This window comes from Cricetulus griseus, chromosome 5 (genome assembly GCF_003668045.3).
Source record: "Cricetulus griseus strain 17A/GY chromosome 5, alternate assembly CriGri-PICRH-1.0, whole genome shotgun sequence".
Taxonomy (NCBI): Eukaryota; Metazoa; Chordata; class Mammalia; order Rodentia; family Cricetidae; genus Cricetulus; species Cricetulus griseus.
In genome coordinates, this window is record NC_048598.1 from 57,368,520 (window position 1) to 57,379,542 (window position 11,023).

Sequence of the window (11,023 nt, forward strand, 5' to 3'; positions counted from 1 at the left end):
TATGAATTGTCTGCAAGCCCAACCCAAGGGATAGTTTGTAGATGCTTTGCTTGTGGGGACTAGGGAAACACCCAAGGTCACTCAGAGTTGTCAAGGTGTAGCCAGACAACTTGCTGAAGAAATCCAGAATGTAAAGGACCCAGGCATGCCTGCCACTCAGGTGAGGGAGGACGTGTAGGTGGGCACTGTGTCTATGAACCCTTCCCCATGCTTCTGCATAGACAGCCTGTCTCCTTCCTGCAGCATGTCTTGCCTCCGAGTCATAATATGGAGCACAGCCAGTGGGTGTGATGTGCCCACTTGTCAGTCTTTCAAACCTGCTTACTCTCTGAAGATGGTCAGTGGGCAGCTTCTGGCTTGTTTACTTTTGTATTTTGACCACCTAGCCCGCTGCCTAAGTACTCATTAAGACTTCACTAGGAGTCTGTGAATGATCATATGATGGAGGTTTTGAACAAAGCAAAACCTAAAAACAAGAATCTGTCCATTGGCATCCAGCATAGTCCAGTGCAATGGACAGTCTGGCCTGATCCGCATTTTGGCCAGGAAATTCCTAGAAAGCAGGTGAGTCATCAGACTCCTACTGGTGGCTAAGTGGCCATCAGGATCAAGAAGGTCTCTTTGCTAAGGCACCATGTCTATCAGGGAATGCTTGGCTGTACTTCTTTTGGGCAGAGCCGACCAGGAAAACCAGGGTTATCTGCAGATATTGTTTCTCTTTTAAATGACCCACAGATACTCTGGGTTACCCACCAGTTTAGTGTGAGCTTTATTAACCGAGCTAGTTCCCTCTGAGCCCTGTCTGCCTTGCTATAGTAACTTTCAACTTTCACACAGGCTATCTGATTTAATTCTAGAACCAACTATGTGCTATCCACATGCTGCTCAAATGTTTGAATGAACAAACAGAGTCAAAGGGAAATAGCTTGCCCAAGATCACAAAGATCTTCATGGAAGAGGTGGGGAGTGAATTTGGTTAAGTGGATGTTTGTTACATTGCTTTGTCTTTGACAAAGTGTGGAAGCAAGGGTGGGGTGCTAAGCCACACCCACCTTTTTGAAAACATCAGCCAGGCTTTTGAACAAGTCCTAAGGGAATCTGGCTGAGGTAGCTGGGGCCTACAGAACCACTTGGGAGCTCTTTGGCTCTTCAACATTTCTACAGTTTCAGAAAAATACTAGATAGGGAGGTTTTACAGGACAAGTGAACTTAGAGGCTCCTTTGAAGTTGAATCATAGGGGGGAGGCCCAGGATGGAGGAACCTGGACCAAAAGTGAGGCGTCAGAGATGGTATCCATGGGCACATGGCCCTGAGGCCTGAAAGGGCACCTTGGGGGTGTATTGGATGGAATAAGCTATGGAATAATTAGGCTGAGTAGGGACATGGAAATATAGAGAAGCACACATGGAGCTGAGCTAAAAGCACAGTGACAAAGAAATATTGGCAAATTCTCTGAAATAGAGAGCAGTGAAAACACTCACACCCAGAACATCTCAGTTTGGGTTTCATTAGCTCACTGTCTGTTTTTATGACAAAAGCAAGCCAACTGCAGCCTCTCATCTTCCTCTGGGGCAGGGCAGATTCTTCTTTGGAAGTACCCGTTTTACTCTCACCTTAGGGCTGGAAGTTGTATTGGCTCCTCCTTCCCTCCCTCCCTCCCTCCCTCCCTCCCTCCCTCCCTCTTTTCCAAACCACTGCTCTAGTGCTAGGAGCTTGTCTTTTGAATACCAATATCATTAAGACAGAATTCCTGTCATAAAAATATCCAGTCTGCTGAGAGGAAAGCTGAGCTATGATCCCCAGGGGCTCACTTCCAGGAGGTTGGATGTGTGATGCTCCTGTAAGTACTGTTTCTAGAGGGCTTTTCCAGATTGTTTTCCGGTCATCTGTGATTTCTGAATCAGTCCAAGGGCCTCTGCTTTAAGCCTGTCCTTGGGTACCCTACTGAGTCCAAGCTCCCTGTGTCCCCAGTTCAGTTTTCCAACATATCATGTTACACTGCACATGTGAGCACACACACACACACACACACACACACACACACACACACCATACTCACATCAAACAGGTCTGGGATTTTCTGAGTTATTCAGATAAAGCCACAGTGTTCATCAAGTGCCCTCTTGACCAGCCTCATTTTTGAGCCGTTCCTGCTAAAGAACAATACCTTTTCAGATTAGTAAGCTGAAGCTAAACGTGTAAGACAGACACTTGATCTCCCCGGACTGACTGTCCATCCTTGGGCCTCTGACATTGTGGCTTCTTGCGTGAGTGCCTTGTACGGAGCCTGTGCCAAGGGTGTGGGCAAGATCATGTTTTGGGCAGAGTGGCCCAGTGACTTAAACAAACATCTCAAGCCCAAAGACAGAGAGAAGTCTTCACTGCTGCCCTGAAATGCAAGATCTGACCTGTGCTCCTGCCAGCTTCAGGAGCACACAGGACTGGTACGGTGTAGCGGTTCTCACAGGATGTCAAGTCTTCACCTCTCTCCACAGGGAAATGAGCTCAGGGGTTAGCACCCCACCTGGGACATCATGGTCTGGTCAGAATTTGGCTGAAGGGAGTAAGGTGAACAGGGTGATGCTAGCTGGGGTTCAGTCTTGCCTCACAGGGAACCTGAGCTGATACCATTTGCCTGGCACTGTGATAGGCATGCAGGATCCAAGATCCAGCAAGAACCAGTCTGAGATGTCAAGATCCTGACAGGAGCAGACAGAAGAGGCTTCCAGAATATATGTGACATAGCTGGGGAATGGTAGTCCAGAAGGAGCTTAGAGTAGCCTTTGAGGTTAGTGGTTCAGTCAGAACCTGACTAGAGAGTAAGGTTAGAATAGGTTACTGTCCCTAGAGTCTGCCACTCAAAGAAAACAGCTATCACAGAGCTGTAAAGAGGGAAATGAGGAGAGACCTTAGGGTTTGTCTGAGCTACCTCCTTCCTCATTTTACAGAGGAAAAGCCACAGAGAAGGACAGCAGAAGGAAGGACCCCCTGAGGTCACCAGGGGGTGCTAAGAAGACAGCTTGGTTGGTACCCCACAGGACTCTTGCCTGTCTTGGAGTACAGCCAAATTTTTCTTTCACAACCCCCCCCCCCCACTCCTCACATTCTACACCCCTCAGTCCATTTTGCCCTCCTGAGGTGATGATCCAGGTCTCCCTGCTGTCTGTTGGGAGGGGAGCAGGTCTGTTGGAAACCTAGGGGCTAAGGCTCTAACTGGGGCAGTTTTGCAGCTTCTAGAAAGAGGAGGGCCGGTGAGACAGCATAGCAGGAAAGGCACTTGCCGCCAAGCCTGGTGACCTGAGTTTGATCCCTGGGATCCACATGGTGGAATGAAAGAACAGTTTCCCACTGACCTCTCTCTCTCTCTCTTCTCTCTCTCTCTCTCTCTCTCTCTCTCTCTCTCTCTCTCTCTCTCTGTGTGTGTGTGTGTGTGTGTGTGTGTGTATGTGTGTATATGTGTGTAGGTATGTCTGTGTATGTGTGTACATATACATGATAAACAAATAAAAAAATAAAGGGAAAGAGGGGGTGATACTGCTCAGAACCAGAAGTTGTTGGCCTAGGTGGGAGTGTCCAAGGCAGTTTAAGCCAGCCTGGAAATGCTGAGACCAGGCGTGAGGACAGGTCTGGTGGGGACAAGTTCTGGGCTGTTGGTGGTAACGGATGGGCCTCCTGGCTGCAATTCTGACTCGGGTTCTGTGCCTGTTGGAACTTAGTTGTGCCTTAGTAACTAGGTATAGGGGATGCTTTAAAGGGTAGAGTGTAGGGAGCCCAAGCCTCCAGCTCAGGGGAAATTGAAATAGCTGGAGAAACACAAAATTGGCCGTTTTGGTTTCCAGGGCAGCATCGTGTCTCCACATTTGGCTTGGTTCAGGCAGTGTGGGGATTAGATGGAAAAACGATGTTTGTGATTTGGGGTCAGTTGGAAGAAGGGGGTATATGCCTGTCTTTCCTTCCCCAGTCTGCACCCTTTAGGAAAGAGGGTAAGCCTAGAGGGTACTTATCACTCATGATCCTCCCAGGTCCCATGACTCTAACTACAGACCTCTGCCAGAGTGAAATGCTGGGCTTTCCAAGGTGTGCAGTCTTGCCACAGCTTCTTGAGGACAGGCCCCAAGAGGCATCAGGTTGACTTTAGGAAGATGTCCTGACTTCAGGTGCTCACTAGTCATGTGACCTTGGGCACAGCATTTGCCCACTTGAAGTTCAGTTTGTTCATCTGTGAAAGGGGACTCATGGCAGAAGGAGGCGTTGTGGCAAAGCAAATTCCTTTCTTTGGGCACAAAGGCCTGCCCCCGGGTGACCGCAGACTGTCTGGCTACTTGCCTATCTTCACCTCTTGATATCTCTCAGCATTCAACCTCAGAGCCACACCCCAGCCTGGTGATGCCTTTATCCTATACAGTGGATGACCCCACAATGCCAGGGTCACGAGCTCCCTCTTGCTAGCCTGCCCTCATAACCTCCCAGATTTGTAGCCATGTGTCAGGCAGCTTCAGCAAGAGCATCCCCTGCACTGCAGTGGCAGGACAAAACCACTCGAGCACCACGCATGCCCATTGGCCCCTCTGCCAGTGGGGAGGGTGTGTGTCCATGTGTGAGTGTTGGTACATGGGAACTGAACAAGAAGACTTTTATAGGGTTGGGGACAGAGGACACACAGCTCACCTTTCCCCTTTGCTCCCTTCTTAGCCTTTATTCGTGTGTTCCTTAGAGAACTGGTCTTCCCAGCTCTCAGGGACACTGGCCCCCTACTTGGTTGGGATGTGCCTTCAGACCTGCATGGGCTTGGTGGGCTCCTGTCTGGAATAAAGCAGACTCTTCAGGGTGGTACTCAACCTCCGCGTGGATGCCTTTGTGAGAAGTCTTGTACCTGAGCCCCCAACATAACCAATTTATCCTAGAGAGTCTACTCTGCTCTGAGTTTCCCTCAGAGGCTGTGCTTAAGGAACACAAATTTTTCAGCTCCCCCACTCCCCCATCAAAGTAAATATCATGTTGCTGTTTTGTTTATTGTTGTTGTTTGTTTGTTTTTTTAACCTTCAAGGTCAGGGCACTTAGGACACAGATCCCCCCTCCCTCTCTTTTTAGAATTCTTCTCAAAACTTAGAAAGGTTGGGGTGGAGGGAGCATTGTTGTCGTCGGCCCTAGAGGAGGGCAGGTCCCTTCTGAGCAGGAGGCTGGGACAAACTCAAGGTTCCTCAGACTGCTTGGCTCACCCCTGACCAGCCTCAACTCCACTTGCTTTCTGGGAGCTAGGGGTCATATGATGTTGTGTGGAGTTCCCCAGTGAGGTGGATTCAGGAAAGGTACCTCTCTCTGGGCCCCCTCAGCCAGCAGGCAGGCCCTGGGTGGGTGGGACAAAGGCTGGTTGGGGTCCATACTTCAGATATACCTCTACATCTGGATTGTAGGGACAGGCCCATTGGGAGTGGCTTTGGGAGTTCTCTTGGAAGCTTCCTCTCCTGTGGGCCAGGTCACACCATTCCTTCAGGACCGGGCTCCAGCCGGGGTTTCTCACAGCCTTCAGCCTGTCTTATCCTGCTGGTACATTTGTTGGCTGTGATTCCAGTCAAAGACATCTTCAGGGAGCAGGCTGGGTGCCAAGTTTGTGGGCAGGATCTGGACTGCTCTACTGAGCAAGGAGCTGAGAGACTGCCAGGGCTCATGTCAGACTGGGATGCGACCATTTGGGGCTGTTTGCCCCAAGGGCAAGAGCTCGTGTCAGGAATATGTGACATAACCACTGGCCGTGGAAGAGAGCTGAGTTTGTCAGCTCCTAAAACCAGAGCTCCTGGAAGTTGGCTGTGGCTTTCCCCAAGGAATGAGCGTGTGGTTTTTGTTGTTAATGTTTTTGAGACAGAGTCTCTCAATGTAGCCCAGGCTAGCCTCAAATTCTCAGCTCTCCTGCCTCAGCCTCTTGAGTGCTGGGTTATATAACAGGCACGTGCTACCACACTTAGTTTAAGCAAGTCACTGAACTTTTCTGAGCCGTTTCCTCATCTGCAAAATGTGGGTAACAAGAGCAGCACCTACCCACCTCAAGGAATGTGGGGAAGATTAAATGTGGTCATTCCCGGAAAGCATACAGCTCCAATCACTTCCTCTACCCAAGACCTCACTGACGCTGCCCTTTGTGTGAAACCCTATCCCCAGCCATCTGGGAATCTTCTCCCTAGTTTTCTAAGACTGTTTAGCCATATCTCCAGGACGCCTGTCTGCTTGCTCAGGGTGGCCTTCCCTCTCTCTAGGTGGTGACTTCAACTGATACTCGCCAGGTGCTATCAGGGCCTTGGCTCTAATAGTCACACTGCTCCTGGGGTTCATCTTCTCACCCTTTGCACGTAGGAGTTGGGCACGTGCTTCCTTTGTTTCCTTCCTGGACCAAATATACTAGGCATGTTGGCGTGGTGTTTTGTCATGTTAGTCAGCTTTCTGTGGCCCTGATAAGATACCAGGAGAAGCAACTGAAAGGAGGTGACATTTATTTTTAGCTTGCAGTTCCAAGGGTTTTAATTGACTCCATTGTCTTTGGGTCTGTGTGAAGCACAATCTCCCAGCAGGTACTGCATGGTGGGACAAAGCCACCAGGAAGCAGAAAGAGAGAGAAAAAGGGTATCCCTCATTGACCATCTTCTTTCAGGCAGGCTGTACCCAGCAGTCTCTACCATTTTCTAGTAGCATCTGCCATCAGCAGCAGAACCAGCCTTTAGCACATGAGCTTTGGAGACACTTAAGATGAAAGCACTAACATCTACTGATGTCATTGACTGTGGCCAACCTAGGTCCTTCCTTCCTCAGAGCAGTTAGAAGAAGCATAATCAATTCAGCTACACAGTTTAGAGGGCCAAGTGTTCCCAAGAGGAGCCTAGGTTGTGACCTGCCATGCTCATGCTGTCTGGAGACCTCATCTTCTTGCTAGTCTGGATCTCCCTTAGATTTAGGACTGTAGTTTGCTGGGTTTAGGTTTGAGATTCTCCCCAGTTTTTCTCTTCAGTCTTGTTTTGTTTTGGATCTAAGGTTGAACCCAAGGATGGGTGTCTACCACTGAGCTACACCCCAGCCCTCCCCAACGCCAAACTGGTTCTTGAAGGCTTTTTTGTTGTTGTTCCTGAGTTGTAAAGCAAGGCCATCTGGAAAATTCTGCACTTTTGCTGTGTCTTGGAGTTCTAGCCCTTGAGGGACAGGTGTCTCAGGGAAAACGATGTCCAGAACGTTTGCAACAGAAGCACAGGTGGTGGTTTCTGTGGGGTAGACCACCAGCTGTTATCATCAGAAGAAGAGGATGTTAGGTCCAACCTCCCTTCCCTATGTGACTGTGTCCCTACTGACAGAGGTGACAAGCCACTTCTGTGCCCTGGCTTAAATGGTGAGTGTTGCTTCTTCCATGTGTTCTCTCCCTGACTACTGGCTCCATCATGCCTGCTGACAGTGGTCTGTCGAATGCCAAGGAATCTTGGCCTAAAATGACCTAATGAAACCAAGGGCACTGCCAGCCTTGGTTTACTCTCTTCAGAGTGGGTCACAGGGGTTCTTTCTTGTATTATAATCCAGTGCAACTTGGTTCCTTTCACAGCAGGAATTGGGTCTCTAAAACACATCTCGTTGCAAATCTCATTTAGGTCCAGGTGTGGAGAGCTCCTGCCACTTCTAGGAGCTCCATGCCTTTCTCCAGCGGCTGGACGGAACCCAGGAGGGTAGCTGGGGAGAGAAGCCATAGAGGGTCTCTTCTGAGACTCTTGCTTTTCACCACTGATTTGGATGTACCAGACTCTGCTCTTAGTCGAGGTGTGTTGGGATCCCAGCATCACTTTGAGTAGGACTTCCGTCTTGCTGATTCTTAGATGTAGGATAAGTAAGGCTGGCAGAAGACTTGGCCCTCCTGTCGGCCTTGCCTCTGTCTCCAGGTGAGGGTACTTGGGATTAGAAAAGAACTCAGTGGCCTGGTGGCTCCTAGGTCACTCTTATTCTCTTCCTCGGTCATGGTGGAAGTGGTGCTATTCACATAGACTAAAAATAAACAGTGCTTTGGCCAGGTTAGTGACACTTGTCTGTAATCCCATTGCTCCGAAGGATCAGAAGGTCATGGTTTTCCTTGGTTATACAATGAGTCTGAGGCTAGCCTGGGTTATATGAGCTAGCATCTCAAAAACAAACAAACTGCCAGTTGTGTGTGTTGGCACACATTTTTTATCTCAGCACTTGGGAGGGAGAGGCAGGTGGATCTCCATGATTCAAGGCCAGCCTGGGCTACATAACAATTTCCTGGCCAGCCTGGGCTACATAGTGAGAGATACTGTCTCAAAAATAAACAAACAAAAAACCCAAGCCAGGCAGTGGTGGAACATACCTTTAATCCCAGCAGTTGGGAGGCAGAGGTAGATGGATCTTTGTGAGTTCGAGGACTTCCTAGTTTACAAAGTGAGTTCCTGGGCTACAAAGCAAATTTCAGGAGAGCCAGAGCTGCTACACAGAGAAACCCTGTCTTGAAAAACAAAAACAAAAACAAAAATAAACAAAGAAACAGCAAGAATTCCAGTGCTTCAGTAATGCATCTGGGTTTGTGAGCTGTGCCGTTGTGAAGTCCCAGGAGCCCACAGAGAGCGTCTGTGAGTGGTATCATGGCCCTGTGATGTGGGCTGGAGCTATTCCTCTCTGGGATTTCTGTGTGCTGTCAGCTTGGACAGCAATGTTTTGTGTTTGACTTATGTTCAGAAAGTGTGAACCCTGAGGATGGCTCTAAGAAAGAGGGCATTGTGTTGACCCAGGTCTCAGGGTCCTCTGTACCCAGAGGACCATCTGCCTCCCATTTGGGAGACACCTCTGGGTAGGGATACATCACTTGAGAGAAGTCCTCTGCCCAGGAAGACCAGATGACTGATGCTTGCTCTTTTACCTACAGTGGCCTGGCCACACCAGGTGACTGGGTGGGGTGCGGGGCAAAGGGCCATCAAGGAAGAAAGCCTGATTTCACCCAAGTGCCCCTACTTTTTCTGCCTCACTGATTGCTTAGACACAGTCCAGTGCATGGACACAAACACTTGCTAATAACCAGAGGCTCCAGGTTCCATAGACTTTTTTTTTTTTTTTTTTTTTTTTGGTTTTTCAAGACAGGGTTTCTCTGTGTAGCTTTGGAGCCTATCCTGGCACTCTTGCTGGAGACCAGTCTGGCCTTGAACTCACAGAGATCTGCCTGCCTCTGCCTCCCGAGTGCTGGGATTAAAGGCATGTGCCACCAACGCCCAGTTCCATTGACTTCTATAGAAAAGCAGCATGTAGGGTTTAGGTAAGATAGAAAGGAAGATTTCTTAGGGTGAGGCTATAGGATCATACTGGACAGTGTGGATCTTCAGAGAGATGTGTGATAGTTTCTAAGAAAACGGGAGAGCGCTGTTTCTCTTTCTGGTAGTGGGGGTAGGAGTGGAATCAGGGGACTTTCCAAGTAGATGAATGAGGAATGAAGTCACTGGTCCCCAAGCCTTGAAGCCTAGGCAGGAGAACAAAGGAAGAACAATGCAGACACCCTGACTGGAGGGAAACGAAGCCGCTCTGGCTCTGGGCTGATGGAGGACTGGTGAGGTGCTGACACACTAGTCACACTGACACACACAGGGTCAGAAGGTGCTGACTAGCCCCTGCTCGGGACTCTCAGAGTCCTGGGGGCCTGGGACAATCTTAGGAGGTAAGACTTTTTTTTTTCTATCTCCACATATTATCAGGAGAAATGACAAGCCTGCAGAAAATCTGCCAAACTTCTGCAGCCAGAGCCATGTGCCCGTCACCTGTAATCTTGCATCTCTCAGATATGCCCCCCACGCCCATGCCCTGGCTGCCCACCAGCCCTCTTGTTTAGATGAATTTCAAAGCAAGCTGAGGCCATTCATCTCCATCTAGACCAACATTTTAGTGCTGGATCACTGACCGGTGGCCAGCGTTTTCCACAGCTGTTTTGAGGTAATTTTATTCATAATGAAACATACCAATCTACCGTGCAGGACCATGTACCCGAGTCCATTACACATCTACCCTTGGCTAACTCAGGCTCTATCAACCCCCACAGAATATGAGGGTGAACTTCCCTGGGAGGCCAAGAAATCACCATCCTATTTTTACATCACAGCTGTTCTGAGTTTTTTTTCTCTCTCTGATTTACTTTGGCTGTTCTGTGACTTCACTCACACAAAGCAAAATCTTACAGTGTGTGTCCTTGCAAAGGTCTCCCCTTAGCATATGGGGCTCTGTCTCTGAGAAAGAATTTGCTATATGAAGTCAGATGTTTTTCTTCGTTCAACTTTTAATCATCTGCTTAAATTTTTTTAAGTTATTAAGTTTAAGTTATTTAAGTTTTTAAGTTAGGTTATTAAGTTATTAAGACATTTTTCTTAACCACCAAACAATATATCCCCCAATACACTTGATACGTTCTCCATTAAATAAGGAAATGGTGTGGCTAGCACCTGTGTGCCCACTAGTGATCCACTGAAGGTCGACAGGGTTGGGTATAGAGATATCTGTGAGGGCAGCAAAATTTTCAGCCCCCAGATTTCACTTTCTGCTGGTAAAAGTCCTCTTGGGGGGCAATTAATTTTCCCCCCTCCCCCAGGATTCTTCTAATTCCAAATACTTAGGGCTCAAGCCCTCCCACCACCCAGACAGAAGCACAGAGATCAGATAAGCAGTCATTTACACAGGATAACTGCTAGTCAGGTTACACTGTAATTGGAGGCCTCCCCTGAGGTGTTTCTCTACAGATACTTACTACTATCTTTATCTCTCACAGGCCCCACAGGTCCCAAGGCTCGGTTCACCACTTTAAGAGGGTGTCAGATCCTCTGGAACAGGAATTCCAGACAGTTGTGAGCTGCCATGTGGTTGTTGGGAATTGAACCTGGGTCCTTTGGAAGAGCAGTCAAAGCTCTTAACCTCTGAGCCGTCTCTCTAGCCCCACAGGTTCCTTTAAGAAATGTCACAGGTTTTATTTTATTATTTTATTTTATTTTATTAGCTCAAATAAGGAACAAG